Genomic DNA, 17,770 nt, shown 5'->3' with positions numbered 1-17,770 from the left:
CCAGTTTTTTTTTGTATTATCTAGCCAAAAATACATGGAAGCAATCTGTACCTGCACACAGAATTAGGGAGCTTGTTTGTATCCAAAGAAGCAGTCCAAGTTTAGAATGTGTATAATCCATCAAATAGAATGTTTAAAAGAAAGCTACCTCTTTAGGGGTGGATCAGAAACAGATAATGGAATAAACTAGAGAAGAAGACTTCTTTTTAAAGAAGTTATCAGAGCTAATCAAAAGAAGAGATTTAAGTATCATGCTCAACTCTGAAACCCAACTCCTGCTAATCAACATCAAGATCGATCTTTAATGTTGAAAATCTACATGATCACAGTTGATTTGTGTCTCAGTGTTTAGTGGCTACCATCAAGTCAATGAGTGATCGAAGTCATTCAGATGGCGTGCAAGAAACTGGTCATGGAATGCTTAATACTTTTTTTTCAACAAAAATTGCCTCAACTTCATTTGGACAGAAATTGAAAATGACATTTCAAACTTTAATCCCTTAATATGTAGTCTGGCTCTTTCCAAAGGTTGCAATGTTTCCAAGTTCTGGAATTCATAACTAACTAACCATATGGAAACAGAATGCTCTACATATCTTGGCTTCCTGAATATTGTCATAGTATGAGTGACTCTCATTGACACTGTGCAGACAGCCATCCCTCTTCAGCCACACCCTTTTCCAGGGCAAACCCTTTCCTCTCAAAAGACTAGTATCTTTACTAGGCCAAGCCCAGTGAATGCTAAATTTCTTCCACTAAGCCTTTGCCCTTGCTTTTCCCTCATGCAAAGTGCCTTCCTAGCTTATCTTCTAAGATCCATCTCTGATTCCATCTTTCCATGATGCTTTCTTTGACTACTCCAGACAATGGGGATCTCTCCAATTTATCCTTGCTTATGGGATTTACTATATGTATCATAGAATTGAGACTCTTTGTTAGTCTAACTGTCCCTACCCACTCTGTTACAGTCCATTCTCTAATCATCACTACTGCCACAGCTCAACTCCAAAAGTAGTCTGCCAAAGAACAAGAGTGGGCTTCAAAGTCAAATGGATGTACTTTCAACATAGGACCTCTCCACTTTCTAGCTGTAAGAATGGTTTAAACACCTCTTTGATCCTCCCTCAGTTTCTTGATCTATCAGGAACAATGGTATCTATGTCAAAGGGGAGTGAGGGAACATCTGCAATGTGCCAATAGGCAATACCTGGCACATAATAAGCAGGTAGTAAATAGCAGATGAGTATGCACTTCACAATATCTATTCAGAGCAGAGCACACAATGGGTAAAGGATCATGGCTTGATTCATTAACACATTTTTAATATGGCATCCCTAAAAATTGGATAATAAAGTAATAGTGGTAGAATTGTAAGGCTGGAGGGGTTTATAAGAAGTCATCTTACTGTAAAGTATTTATTGATATGGAAATATGTTCACAGTCTATTATTAAGCCAAAAAAAAGTTTCTAAAATAGGTTGTTGGGGCTCTGTATGCATTTGGGTTTTTCTGGTAATAGTAGTAGTTTATCACACCAAAATGCTAATAGTGGCTAACCAGAATATTAAAAGTTGTTTTTTTCTGATTTGTAAGATCATACATAGTTTCATTTTTTTCTTATCTAAATTAATTATTTTATTATAAATATGTACTACTTATGTGGATAAGGCATAAATGATATTAAAAACCATATATGTCTATAATAAAGTCTGGATATAGAGCAGCACTGGAAGGTAGGAAAAATTTTTAAAAAAAACATTGGATTCATGAGAACTTCTGGCCAAGATGGAGGCGTAGGTGGAAACACTGTGCCCCCTCCCACAACAAATTTAAAGACAGCTAAGTTTGAGAAACAAAGATGCAGCCAAAACAGTGAAAGTTGAACTGCACGGAAGTCCAACAACAACGATCCACTCAGCCGGACCGCGTCACAACCCAGCGACTGGGTTGCCCAGCCCTGACGAACACCTAAGGCTCCGCCCGCCCCTCATACATAACACCTGTGAACAGACCAAACATTATGACTCAAGAATAGCTCAAAGCTCTGGAGCCTATAATTCTTAGTGACCAAGAAATAGCAGCCTTTCAGTGCACAGTTCAAAACACTGGTGATCAGGATGCTCACAGAATTGGTTGATTTTAGCCACAAATTAGAGGAACATATGAAGGCTAAACTGATGGAAATGAAGGGAAATGTACAGGAAACCAATAGTGATGGAAAGGAAACTGGGACTCAAATCAAGGGAATGGACCAGAAGGAAGAAAGAAACAACCAAACAGGAAAGAAGGAAGAAACAAGAATTCAAAAAAATGAGGAGAGACTTAGGAACCTCCAGGACATGTTTAAACATTCCAACATCCAACTGGAAAGCATTATGCTGAGTGAAATAAGCCAGGTGTTGAAGGACAAATACCATATGATCTCACCTTTAACAGGAAGCTAAACAACAAAGCAAACAAGCAAGCAAAATATAACCAAAGACACTGAAATAGAGAACAGGCTGACAGTGACCAGAGGGGAGAGGGGAGGGAATTTCAGGGGAAATAAGGGAGGGATTTAGAGGAACCTATATAAAGGATACATGGACAACAACTGAGAAGGGTGGAAATGGGAGGGAGGGGGGAGGATGGGGGGTGGGATGGGAGTAATAGACAGAAAACTGTACTTGAAAAATAATTAAATAAAAAATTTGGGGAAAAAAAGAAAAAAAAAACGTTCCAACATCCAAATTATAGGGGTACCAGAAGGGGAAGAGGAGCAGCCAGGAGTGGAAAACTTATTTGAACAAATAATAAAGGAGAACTTCCCCAGTCTGGCAAAGGAAATAGACTTCCAGGAAATCCAGGAAGCTCAGAGGGTCCCAAAGAAGTTGGACCTAAGAAGGAACACACCAAAGCACATCATAATTACATTAGCCAAGATTAAAATGAAGGGGAGAGATGCCCTGGCTGGTGTAGTTCAGTGGATTGAGCACAGGCCTGAAAACCAAAAGATCACAGTTCAATTCCCAATCAGGGCACATGCCTGGGTTGCAGGCCAGTTCCCAGCAGGGACCAGTTCCCAGCAGGGGTCAATGCCCAGCAGGGGTCACATGAGAAGCAACCATACATTGATATTTCTCTCCCTCTTTCCTTCCCTTCTAAAGATAAATAAACAAAATCTAAAAGAAATAAATAAAATTATAAAAAAATAAAATGAAGCAGAGAATTCTAGAAGCAGCAAGACATAAGAGGACAGTCACCTACAAAGGAGTGCCCATCAGACTGTCAGCGGATTTCTCAAAAGAGACCTCACAGGCAAGAAGGGGCTGGAAAGAAGTATTCCAAGTCATGAAATCCAAAGACCTACATCCAAGATTGCTCTATCCAGCAAAGCTTTCATTTAGAATGGAAGGGCAGATAAAGTGCTTCTCAGATAAGGTCAAGTTCAAGGAGTTCATCATCACCAAGCCCTTATTATAGGAAATGTTAAAGGGATTTTTCTAACACAAAGAAGATAAAAAATATACACAGTGAAAGGACAGTAAACTCACAGTTATTAACAACCACACCTAAAACAAAAGCAAACTAAGAGGACAGCTAGGTCGGGAGGGGAACCATAGAAATGGAGATCACATGGAAGGTTAGCAACAGGGGAGTGAGAGGAGGAGAAGGCAGAAGGTACAGAGAATAAGTAGCATAGATGGTAGGTAGAAAATAGACAGGGGGAGGGCAGGAATACTATGGGAAATACAGAAACTAAAGAACTTGTGACACATGGACATGAACAAAAGTGGGGAATGGTGGGGGAGGGGTGTGCAGGGTGGAGGGGAGTGAAGGGGGCAATGGGACAACTGTAATAGCATAATCAATAAAATATATTTTAAAAAAGATTTCTAAAAAAAACACATTGGAGTCATGGGATATGGGTGTTCCCCCTACACCAAAATTTCCTGTTTTGTTATGGTTTCACTATCTTTAAAATAAATGTTTTCACTTATAGAGATAATTTTTAATGCTTTTGTGCTGCGCAAATTCATTTCTAGTCAATAAATAATTAGGCTGATCTTGACCAATAGTATTCTGAGACAGGAATCTTCCTCAGTTTTTAGAATTACCTGAATATATAACTCGGACTCCCTATGTGTTGATCAATTTGGTAACTTGTTTCTGTTGTGTGGACCCCAATTATTTTGACTCTGGTGCTCAGTGTCATGTGGATCCAGTCAAGACTTTCTGAATTGTTCTGTGAATCTGGAAACTAAGAAGCCCTTGTCCTGGTGGCCAAGGTGGGGGCTCTGCTTGTGCACATCGGCCAATTTAGGTTGTCCTTCTGTAAGGCTACAAGCACATTGCCTATCAGTGCTGTGAGTACCCTGGGATGTGGTCCATCCTTTTATCTCCATCATCTGCTCTCTCATCAAACTTCCTGTCCTAGGCATTGCCTCCTCCTCAGTGCCACCTGGTCATGGTGGCCAGCTTAGGACTGGAGCTGGAACCCATTTCCCATGTGGTCACACAGCCTGGATTTGTAGGAGTGGTAGAGAAATAAGTGGGACCAAGACTAGGGAGACATAAGATTGGAGGAGTCTTGTTCCTTTCCCTGTTGGTTTTAAAAAAACAGCTGAGCATGTGCTTATAGCCATCGCCTGGATTTTCAATTCATTTTGCTTTCCAGTTAACAACAAGAACAGGAAGTATTTACTGAGTGCTTACTGTGTGTCAGTCACTTCTCTGTGACATGGAGCTAACCAGGGAGAAAACCAGATAAAACTTCCTTCCATAATAGACTTTATATACTCACTGGGGAGGCTCTTTCAAACCTGATGATGTCTTTCTGATTCTGATAAAAAAGAAATTAAGATAGATAAACTCTGGATTAAGAACCAACTGATTAAATTCCACATTTCTCAGTGCAGTGGCAGATCTCTGGGGCCTTAACTCCTCATTTCATTCAGACTGTTTCTGCCAGGAATTAAGCATTTTCATTATGAGATTTTGGTTTAATCTACTCTGTATGATTATTCCACAAAATAACTCCAGAGGCCAATAATTCAGCTTTTGGAACAAGGGTGGACACTGGAGGTAGACAGAATTCCTAACTTTTATGATGAAGTGAATGAAAGTATAGGTATATTGCAAGGAGTACAATTTCTAATAGCAGTTAAAGAAAAGGCCCTAGAAGCAGATATGCTGTCTACTAAAGGAAAATTATTTTATGTAGAATGTAACTATGATACAACATGATTCTTACACAATGTTCTGATTATATTTATATCTTGATACTGAGACACCCAAAACAGTGTTGAAGTTTTCAGTAAAATTTTAGCTAAGTTGTATCATATTTAACCAGGATGGCTTGAAATTTGGGTTGAAAAATAATGGATCAAAAGTTATAGAGGTTCATCCATTGATCAGTTTTCTTTGGAGAAGGTGTGTGTGTGCATGCATGTATGAGAGAGAGAGAGAGAGAGAGAGAGAGAGGAGATATCTTCAAGGATATAGAGTGTCATTTTATTCAGAGACAGGGCTGAAGTATATAAGACTGCCTTAGCAAATCTCCTGGCATTGGAATCCAAGCATCGATTTTTATTAAACTTTGGAGCACTGAGGTGAAGTCAGAGCTGATGAAGCACTGCCTGACTTCACACTCTAATAACCACATCCTCTTGCTATATGGTCTTAATGGCCAGTGGAGCCTCCTCCTCTTCCTACCCCTTGTGACTGTCATAGCTTCAGAAATGCCCTAAAATGGCACTAAATGATGTGCAAACATACCAGATGGATTGCTAATCTCTTTCTGAGGTGTCCTTAATGGTGCATTCATAGCCCCTCGGAGCAAACTCAATTTCTCTCTGTGTTCTTTTTTCCCACTTTTACAATTCTACGAGAAATCATTTTGGCAAACACATTTTGTGACTTGGATGAGAGGTAATTTATACAATTGCTTACCTAGTCTGACAACAGGCAGAAACTTCAGTCACGAGAGGATGGGTGGCTGTTCATCAGTCACAGACACACAAATGGACCTGGGGACTTTTATGAGGCTTAAAGCCATGAATTTGGAGCTACTTCAGGCAAATCGTGTTTCTTTGGAGTGGGGCAGGGTATAGAAAAGCAAAAGTCAGCTCTTTAGGTCTTCATATTTACATCGATCACCAGATCTTAAGACAGCCTCAAATGAGCCCAAAAGAGAATATAAAGCTTGAATGGTACAAATACTAAATGCCATGGTGCTGAGGGTGGACTCTGCCAGGTCATCTGTGCCAGGATGTAGCTGTGACCCTCATATTTGGGGGTAATTAGGAAAATGTGTGATGAGACACAATAATTTCCTCCAATGGTCCCTCATGTCTTTTAAAGGAGCCTGTGGTCACCTCCAAGGGAATCCCCAGTCTACTTAGAAAATGTTGCTTTATACTTAAGACCCAGTGGAAGGTTAAAAACACTGTGAAGCTTCTAAAATTCCCAGATGCCCAGTAGTCTGACCCCAGATTGAATCACAACTGAATCACAATTGCTAGGGCTGCAACCCATGAGCCAGTATTTTCCTGAGTTCTCCAGGTTATTGTGATATACAGCCAAGGCTGAGAACAACTGTTTGAAGCAGTTATGCTGACAAAGGTACAGTAATGCGTCTCTAACTTTGGTATATGATATTTGAATCACTTGGGGAGTTTGTTATACTGTATATTCAGTAGGTCTGGGTTTGGGGCCTGAAATTCTGTATTTTTTAAACCTCCTAGGTGATTCAGAGGCCAGTGGCCCATGGACCTCATGTTGAGAAGACTGGTTAGAGAATTGTACCCTGGAGATTGCATATTTCCCAAACCTCTTTTATTGTTTAATTTCCTAATGGTCCTCTCCTCTAATACAGCTTCCTCTTCTGCCAGTGCATATCTGAGAGGTCATGTACCCTAGCAGCAAATAGGCTGATAAATTCAGACACTCTACCTTATCATTTCAATACAAAAGCAATAGATTAAAGGACTGCTGCAGCACAGGGTGGAGGGTGGAGGGTGGAGGTGGGCAAAACATGAAGAGAGAAAAAGAGTTGGCTTTAGTCGGGTAGGTCCTGGAGGTGGAACCCAGATTTGGAGTTCATAAATTAATCTCTTAAATAGACAGAGTTGGAAATATCAGCCTTGTATCACACCTCCTAAAAGGTAGATATATGCAACCCGGGTCTAGGCAAACACACTGAGAGTAGTGGTTCTTGGGTATGCCTCCTGGGTTGGTCCAAGCTGTATTCAGCTCTGCCCCGAGCACCTCCTTCCTATACTGCTCCTACTAGTACAACAGTGTTTTCTTGCCAAACCTTATGTTTTGCTGACCTTCAGGAGAAAGATCTAATGGAGTATTGCTGCTGCTGAGTTAATATAAGATAAAGGGAAAGGGATGGAGTGGGAGGAAGCATTGCAATAAGAAAGAAATCCCAAGTGAATCTCCTAGTCTATACTCATTATATAGTTGTCCATTCTGTGAACTTTACTGCTCATGTATGGACTTAGGGGATGTGGAATTGGAGTACTGAGCCTTTGATGTCAGGTAATAAGCTAATTGTTGCATAAAAACAGCATGGATTTTGCAATTAGACTAGGATTCCAGTCCCACTTCTGCCCCTTAAGAATGGTGTGGCCTCCCTTTATCGCCCATCCTGTAGTAACACTTCTGTTGATCACCACTATTGGGGCTAGGGGAGCATGAAATTAGGGAAGGTTTCAGAGAGGAGCTCACATATGCCTAGGCCTTGAAGAGTAGGGTGCAATTTCCATAGGCAGAGATGATAGGAAAGAACTTTCTAGGTGGAGGCAATAATATGCAAAAAAACAAAACAAAACAAAACTGGAAAGAGAATATTTGCTGCGTTGTTTGAATTCGAGGCTGGACCCAATCCTCATGGCTTTTGTGAGTTCTTTGTGGTTATTTACACCATTTGTTTTCAGCTGTAATTTGCATTTAAACTTCCTTGAACAATCAGGAGACAGGTATGGGTTAGTTTGTGGTCTGTTTACCCTGGACTTTCTAGAATGTCTGCAACTTTGACACACACAAAAAAACCTCCCAGTATAAGACTTGAGTGCTTCCCTTCATGTCCAACTCAGTAGTTAACTGACTCAAGTTTCCCCAATAGTCCCCCACACTCCAGCTCTGATATTTTCCTCTATTCCCCATCCCACAGCTGCAGGGGAGAGTCCATTACTTGTTGGAGTGGTAACAGAGGATCAGGGAGGCTGCATGCAGGGGGCTGCTTTGGAGTGGGTCCCAGAGGGGTAGGCATTGCAGGGGAGGACATTCCAGTAAAAGGTAACCACACAGAAGGCATGATTACTTTAGTATAGGAGCCTAAAGCATGGGCATTGGTACTGGAGGGCCATGGGTTTGAACAAGTCTGGGTATTTCCTGGTTCTTTCCATGATCCAGTCCCTCATTCCTCTTACCCATCCCCATCCCCCCTGTTGCATAAACAGCCTCCTACCTGCCAGCGTGCAGTTAGTTTCCCATTCTGTGTGTCTGGTCTTAAATGGTTGCACAAACCCCTTCCTACATCTCACTCATGGTACATGGCAAAAACAGTCAGACCATCACTTACTAGCTGTGAAGTCTTGGGTAAGTTGCTTGACCTCTGTGAGCCTCAGTTTCCTTATTTGTGGAGTGAGAATATTAAAAATACTCCTTTATAGGGACACTGTAGAGATTAAATAAAATACGATGTATGGCATTCTTAGCATCATGCCTAGATCATAGTAAAGTGTTTACATATTATCTCACTATATTATAGCTTTTGCTATTAAATTTTTACAAAATGAGATGAATGCATGGAAAAAGTTTGCATTACTCTGTGAAAAAGAAGTAGAAAAAGAATTTTAAATCCTTTAAATGCAGTTAAGAAGTGGTTTTTTATTGTTTTATTTTTTACATTCAATATTATTCTGTATTAGTTTCTGCTGCATGGCAAAGTGGTTAAATGATCATGTATCTTAAAAAGTGGTCCCCCTGATGTTTCAAATACCCACCTGGCCCCATACATAGTTAATCACAATATTATCGACTCTATTCTGTACTCTATAATGTACATCTCTGTGACTGTTCTGTAACTACCAATTTATACTTCTTAATCCCTTTACTTTTTCTATCTAGCCCCCAAACCCCCTCCCCTCTGACAGCTCTCAATCTGATCTCTGTATCCATAAGTTTGTTTCTATTTTGTTCATTAGAATCCACATATAAATGAAATCATATGGTACTAGTCTTTCTTTGTTTGAGTTATTTCACTGAGCAAAGTACTCTCTAGGTCTATCCAGGCTGTTGCAAAAGGTAAGATTTCCTTCTTTTTTGGCTGAATAGTATTCCATTATGTATGTTCACCACAGCTTTTTTATCCACTCATCTAACTGATGGGTACTTGGTTTGCTTCCACAACTTGGTTATTAGAAATAATGGTGCAATGAACATAAGGGTGCATAGATTATTTTGAATTAGTGTTTTGGGTTTCTTTGGATATATTCTCAGAAGTAGAATTGCTAGATCATAAGGCAGTTCCATTTTTCCTTTTTTGAGGAAACTTCACTCTTTTTTCTACAGTGGCTGCTCCAGTCTGCGTTCCCACTGACAGTGCACTAGGGTTTAGGAGGCAATTTTGAGGACTCCAAGTGTCAACCCTTTTTATAATTAAGTTATCACCCAATTTATTCATTTTACAAATACTGTGAGCACCTATAACATGCCAGGGATTATAGTAATTGCTGCAGACATGGTAAAACAAATCAAGTACCATCTTCCACCTTAAATGGAACTGACATTGTAAGAGAGTCAATAACAAATCAGGAAATATACAGTAAGTCAAGTGGCAACAAGATTGAAGGAAAAGCTCAAACAGGGTTGGGTGGATGGAAATGTTTGGAAGCTGGGTGTCAAGTGGCCACAGAAGGCCTCAGACAAAAAGTATCATTTGGGCAGAGACCAGAAAGTACAGGAGAATAAGAATGAGTCATGAGGAGATTTGGTGGAAGAACTTTCCAGACAGTAGGAGGACCAAGTGCAGAGAGCCTGAGGCTGGAGAGTGTTTAATATTTCTGATGAACAGCAAGGAGGACTTATTAGTTTTATAAACCCAGGTATTCACTTAAGTGGTCATGAGCTGTCAGTATCTGTATGTTTATTAGAAACTTTTGAATACTGAACATCATGGAGAAGAAAACTAATTGTGAAGTCTGACCTTTATTTGTGGATTCTCCAACCTCTGGTATAATGTTCCTTTCCTGTTCCACTGAACTTTGAATCATGTGTGCCTTCACTGTAAGCATTTAGCCCAGAGTATTCATGGAAGGTGAGAAGTTAAGGCTAGGACACAAATTAATAGTTTGGATTTTTATGGATCAATGACTCATTCTTTTATTTATTCCTCCATTCAACAAGCATGTACAAAACTGACTGGTGTAGCTCAGTATTTTAGCCACTGTCCTGAAAACCAAAAGGTTGCCAGTTGGATTCCTGGTCAGGGCACATGTCTGGGCTGTGGGTTCAGTCCCCTGTTGGGGACCCACAGGAGGCAACTGATCAATGTTTCTGTCTCACACTAATGTTTCTCTCCCTCTCTTCCTCTCTCTCTAAAAATAAATAAAATCTTTTAAAAAAGCCCAAGCATTTACAGTGTACTTTATCTCCTTATGTATAACTGTGCTAAACTCTGTGAAATATATAAATAATCCCAAGACAATACGCCTATCCATCCTGAAGTCTTTTTGAAAACATTTGGGAGAAATCATAATTTATTAGAATTATACAATCCCAGTGTTTAAGGACTAAATGAAGTGAGAAGACATGCATATGTGAACAGGTAATGAAATAGTGATTAGTGTTCATCTCAGCCCTAGACAATTGTAGAAATAGCACAATGCAGTAAATGATAACATGATGGATGCATTGTTCAGATCACGAAGACTATTGCAGCTGGTCAGGGAAAGCTTCCTGGAAGTAGAGATGCTCAAACTGGGCCTTGAAGTAAATGCAAAGGCAGAGAGGAAGAAAGATGGAACAAGAGAGCAAAATGCCAACCCTTTTTGTGTGTGTGTCGCCCTGCCAACCCTTTTAAGGTGATCAATCCTGAGAAAAATGTATGTTAAATCAGTCATGCTAGCCATCTCCACTCACTCTCTACAATTATAATCCATGGTGTAGAGTTGATCTAACTTTTGTAACACTTCCATTTTCTAAAATCTCAGTGTTTATACATTCCATGTAATAAGTGAACTAAAATTTGCCAAATAATAGTATTCCCAATTTCCTAAGAAACCTGGGTCTAAAGTAACAATTGGCCTCAATCCTAATTTGCTTCTAGTTTATATAAATGATCCAAGTTGTCAAAGAAAGATGGATGGTCTTTTCCAGCTTGGATGGGCTTTGAAGGCGAAGGTGACTAGGGCATTGTTTGAAATTTGAGCAGAAAAAAAAAATCTATGAGTACCCAGACACCTAGTCCAAATGGCTTTGATCGTCCTGATGGTGTTGTTTCTCTTCTGCGCTTCCAAGCTTGGTGTGTGTGGTGGCTGTGTCTGGTGACCTTGGCTCTAATTGCTTCTCCATGAAGAACATAGCAATCTGGTCTCTTGCTCTAGCTTGGATATTTGCTTTTAATTACAGCAGCATATTGAGAATGGACAGGATTCTTACTTCTTGTGTTAACTCATACCATTCATTTAGTTTCCTTCCTAGTTCTTGTCCTAGAAGATTCTTTTGGAAATCCAGGTTCTCAGCACTGTACCTTGGATAGTGAAGTCCATAGAGTGGAGGTAGCTCTTCAGTATTAATACTGTTAGTATTTGTGTCCATTGGTTTTTAAGAACACAGCCTGGGCAAGAAAGCCAGGGTCTATTTATCTATGACTGTTGAAGGTGGAACCCATAAAGCCTAGTGCTAGAGAGTTTGGTCATGTTCATAAAACTAATGATAGCTATCATTCATTAAATGTTGACATGGCGCCAGGCTGTCTGCTAATCTGACCTTTCCAACAACTCTGAGATATAGGTACCATCATTATTTCCTTTTTGTAGATAGGGAAATCTAGGGGCATGGAGGCTAGGTGACTTGCCCAAGTTTTCATAACTAGTAGGTAGCAGCCCTTCTGGTGGTGGCTCACAATTTTGGTGTGAGTCCTAGCTTGTTTTTTTTTCTAATTTATATAACAGCTTCATCCCCTTTTGTGCAAAATTGCAATGTAAAGCCCCAACTTCACAGTGGCCATGAGGATGGAATTAGAGAACGTCTGCGAAGTGTCTCATACAGCCTGGCAGATATTAAGTGCTAAGTGTATGATAGCTGACCTTATTAGGCTCTTGACCCCCAAGTTTGAAGACTTAGTGCCACAATTGTCTCTATGCTAGACCATGTGCAGGTTTTGCTGAGCTGCCAGAATACACATCTGTTAGTCTCTCCTTCATTTGATGGATCAGTGTGCATGCTCCAGTGCAAACACTGGAATGTGTGCCAATTCTATTAGCTTGGGTAAATTGGATGGGGAGCTCTTGATAATCCCAGGCATTCATGCAATATTCCTATTGGAATTTGTTGCGTATTTGTAAATTGGTCCTATGAGAATGCCATTTCTTCAGAAACCAATGGTTCATACAAAATACACTGGGCTCTAAAGTGCATTTGGCGATTCAGATTATAGGACAGAAAATGTCCCTTGTAATGAGGCATAAATGCCTTTTTATATAATAGATTTGGTTGCTTTGATGGGTAGCTCTTGGCCCCCACAGTAAGGGGTTTATGTCTCACTCCATCATGAAAAACTTATCATATGGCACATGGTACTTGTTTCCAGACCCACAATACAATGGGGAGCTAATGCAAACTCTAGGACTGTTGACCCTTGCATGTGGAGATTAGGGGCACCGACCTCCCGTGCAGATGAAAACCCGTGTATATAACTACCTGCAAAACAAAATGAAGACTCACAATTGCACTCTTCCTTCCAGCATTGAGATCTGAGATGATGCAAAATATGGGAGTGATATAGCAAACTGGACAAAGCAGAGTAAATCACTGAAACCTTCTACTTATGACCTCCTCCTTGCTTCCTTCTCCTGACTAGTCTCTCCTTTATGTCAGGTACATCTTCCTAAAACACTTCATTTACCAAGTCACTCTTCTGTTCAAGAACTTTCAGTGGCTTCCTGTTGCCTCTAGCACCAAGTCCAAACATACTAGCTTGTCTCTTTATCACAATTGTACTCGCCACTTCACCAACTAATTGATTAATTTTCTCATCCAGTACACATTTACTGTGCACTGCTGTGTGCCTGGCAGTGGGATAGGTGCTGAAGACATACCTGTAAAACAGTCAGATGTCCTCACAGACATATTGCTTTAATAATCAAGCTCTTTTGCTTCTTTTTTTAAATTTTAATTGTTGTTCAAATACAGTGTTCTGTTTTTGACTCCCATCCCAGCCCACCTCCCCCCAAACCTTCTCTTTTGCTTGTTAACATTCACCTGATGTTTGTTTATTCTTCTACTGCATCTGGACACATTTCTGTCCTCTGTAGAAAAGTTTTCCCTTCTCCTGTCTGCCAATATCTGCGTCTCACCACCTCTAATAGCTCTATTAGAATGCCAGCTTTCCACATACGCCCTACACCTAGAAGTAGTAAGCAGGAGATCAGGAGGCACAGAAAACTAGATCTGAAGTCAGGAATTGTATGTCTAAAACCTTTGTATGCAAGTAGAAGAAAGAATACTTTCAAAGACTTTAGAGGTACTAATTGATTTCATTAAAGGGTCATAAAGTAGGGTGAGAAACCCAGTTGTAGGTAGAACAATTTCTGAAGGTGATAAAAATACTGCAAACTTTTTTTGATCATGGGTTTTGTGTGTATTTTAGGGGTGGTGGTGAAGATTATGTGTGTTAGATTTATTACCCCAATACTTTAGTCATCTTTGGTATGCCATATTAGTGATATGAATTGCTTTGGAATAAGTGGATAGGACTTAATATATTCACAATTAGGTTCAGTGATAGAAATATAAATCTGAAATGAAAATAGCAGTGGATGATATTTGTTCCCCTAATTTTGTATTGAATAACTACTATATATCAGCCAAACCTACCTGTAACATGTGGGGCCTGGGGCAAGTGTACAAAGGGAGTCCCACATACCACATGTCTAAAGACTTACAAGCTATAAACTAAGCTAACACTATTTAGTAAAATGTATTCTGTCCTCCTACCTTGACAAATTAAGTTTATCTTCACAATGCTCTGGCAGTGAGGTTCAAATTTAAAATTCTAATTTTGTTTTTCAACTAAAAATGGACGTGCCTTTTGACCCAGCAATTCCACTGTTAGGAGTATATCCTAAGAACCCTGAAGCACTAATCCAAAAGAACCTATGCACCCCGATGTTCATAGCAGCACAATTTACAATAGCCAAGAGTTGGAAGCAACCTAGATGCCCATCGGTCAATGACTGGATCAAAAAACTATGGTACATTTACACAATGGAATTCTATGTTGCAGAAAGGAAGAAGGAGCTCCTACCCTTTGCAACATCATGGAGGGTACTGGAAAGCATTATGCTGAACGAAATAAGCCAGGCAATGAAAGACAAATACCATATGATATCACCGTTAACAGGAATCTAAACAACAAAACAAACAAGCAAGCAAAATGTAACCAAAGACACTGAAATGCAGAACGTGCTGACAGGGTCCAGAGGGGAGAGGGGAGAGAATCACAGTGGAAAAGGGGAAGGACTCACAGGAACAAGTATAAAGGACACATGGACAATAACTAAGGTAGGGGGGGCAGAGATGGGAGGGAGTTGGGGAGCACTTTGGGGGGGCAGGGCTGGGAATACAAGACAGAAAACTGTACTTGAACAAGAATTAAATAAAAATTAAAAAAATAAAACTGAAGCATCCTGAAAAATAAAAATAAATAAAATTCTTATTTTGTTTTTCAGTGTTTCCCTGAACATGATAGTACAGATGGGTAAGTTGTAGGCCTCCAATCCCAAGCCTGACCTCCTGACTCCCTTCTCTTCCACTCCATCTCTGTTCTATACCATGAGGGGCCTGAAGCATGTGGTTGGACTCCCCGGCCCTCATGTTCAAGTGTTTCATGCACTGGTGATGTGTTCTACACTAGGTTGGATGGACTAGGAACAGAGGCTTGCACAGGCCCTGGACGAAGGCACAAGGCCACTTAGATGGGAAATTCCTGGGGCCTGGGCATCCATTTTATGGGCTAGAAGGTAAGGATGAGGAATCTGGTTGTACAAGTTTCTTTGGTCCTGCTCTTGGGTGGATTCCTGCTCTTGGGAGGGATACAGCCAGAGGAGAGCCAGAGTGAAGTTCCTAAAGCTTGGGACCAAGTATCTACCATGTACTAGGGGTAAGATGATTGAAATATGCTCCTTGTCCTTCAGGAACTTACAACCTGGTGAAATAGACACAGAGACAAATAGCTCACTGCAATGCAGTGGGACAAATACAGGATGGGGCAAAAGTAGGCTTACAGTTGTGAGTACACAGAACACAGAGTATATTCTTGTATTATTATTATTTAGTAATGATTGTATTATTTTCCATACAAACAACTTTTGTCCCATCCTGTACAGGCTCTCTTTGCTGAAATCCAGAAGACAGAAAAGGATACAGTAGGAGATGATGGATCTGAGGAATGGTGAATAGAGAAAGAAGAGCCAGAAATGGAGCTACCGAATGCCACGACTTCTGTTCCTTTTTGTTGATGTTTAACTTTTTGTGCAAGTAGCATCATTCAAGTACTCAATTTCCACCTTACAGCTCCATGAATTGTTGCAATTCCAGCACATAAGCCTCACCTTTCCCCTGTCAACATCCCCTGCCCAAAGGTAACCACCATCTGCCCTCCATTGCTGTAAATTAAGTCTGCCTCTGTTTGAACCTCATATAAATGTTATTATACAATATGTATCTTTGGGTTCTTTCACTCAACAGTATGTCTGTGAAATACACCATGTTGGTTTGTATGCTTGTAGTTTGTATGAGATTATTTTCCTCCATTTTACCATTGGTGGATATTTGTGTTGTTTTCAGTTTGGGGATGTTACAGGTAGTGCTGCTAAGAAATTTCTTGTTTGTGTATTTTGGTGAATATTTATGTTATTCTTTAAATTTGCTAATTTTGAAATAATTTTAGACATAAATGCAAAAATATTTCAGGGAATTGATACATATTCTCCATTCAGAGTTCATTCTTTTGAAACACAACTATAGAGTATTCCATTATAAATACTTTAAAAACCACTTAACACTATTTTCTCTAAAACAATGAAAGCTTTTTAATTTTCTGTAATAGAAATTTAAGCAAAATCTATACTTAGCCTGTGATGTATATTTATTTTTTGAATTAAAATATACAGCTGTACTTCAGATTTACATTTTATCAGTGCCTTTTAAAATCCGTGGTTCATAATTTTAAATTGCTTCATTGGTTTTCAGAAACAGCTGTATAGCTCCTTACATTTCTAATCATATTTTCGTATTGAAATTCTTTTTGTTTTTTTCTGGATTTTGGAAACAATTCTGCTTTCTACCCCTTTGAAATGTAGGAAAAAGTATCTGATTTTTCCCAAGCCTGCTTCTATCCAGCCAGGGTCATCAGAGGCAACATGGATTTGGGTCTTTATGAGCCTCTTTCCAACTGAGCTGACAGCAGGACTGACAGTGTGGCTGTAACATCTACAGTTTGTGCTAGGTAAGGGGTTGTGTTTGTAAATATCCAATGATGAGTGACCAACCACTGCACGCATACAAACACACACACATGTGTGTGTATGTATAATTACTCAAAGAGACTTAACCTGAACTCATAAGTCCTTTAATGCAGACATATCTTTGCTTTCAGGTAGCTTCAGTGCAAAAATGTATTACCCACAGAAGCTTAATCAGAAAATTCAATTAATGGCAAGACATTTAACTGAGGGATTCCTGTCTACATTTTTTGTGTACCTCCCACACTCACCCTTCCCACCTCAACCCTATATTGTATTCCTCGGTGTGCACAATAGAAATTTGCTTCATTTCTCACAACACAATTGGGTTTGCATCTAATGCTTTGGCTCATCGATGCTCCTCACAGTTACATCTCACCAGAACAGGGTTAGCCCATATGATATTTTCTACTTTGGGACCATCTCACAGAAAACCTACTCATTTCTGGCATGTTTTTTTTTTTTTGCTGTTGTTAGCTGCCACCCAAAGTGCACAATAGGTGCTAAGAACACAGTAGGCCCTTACTACACATTTCTTGCTGGGGGGAGGCAAATTATCTAGGCAAAGAGAAAAACACAATAGCTTGTCAGTCTTTTGGAAATCCCTTCTTCCCCATTATAATAAAATTCTCTCATTGTTTGCCAAACCAACAGCATCCTCAGCCTTTTGAAAATTTAATCCATATGTTTCTGATGTATGTCTAAGTTACTAAAAGGCAGATTTAGAAAAGCAATGCATTGTCAAAGATCCCTTAGGATCCATCTTGTTTAACTCCAAAACAAGATGTCTTGTTTTCCTGGTAGGAAATAAACTTTGAACTTGGAAAGTTTGCATTCTGTTCTCTACTCATCTCAACACAGTGAGAGGATTTTCAAACTGGTCAAGCGAGCCTCTTTTCTCCAAGAGCAGAGGAGCATGGCTTGTATTGTGTAGGCTGTCACTGGAGTTGGGCTGTGAATCAGGAACTCTGTGTTCTTCAAATTCCCTTACACATCCCGGATGACTCCTGGGAAGTCACACTTTTTGGGGAC

The sequence above is a fragment of the Sturnira hondurensis genome, unplaced genomic scaffold (genome assembly GCF_014824575.4).
Source record: "Sturnira hondurensis isolate 20B ecotype Veracruz unplaced genomic scaffold, ASM1482457v3 Scaffold0004786, whole genome shotgun sequence".
Lineage (NCBI taxonomy): Eukaryota > Metazoa > Chordata > Mammalia > Chiroptera > Phyllostomidae > Sturnira > Sturnira hondurensis.
This window is presented reverse-complemented; position numbering follows the sequence as displayed.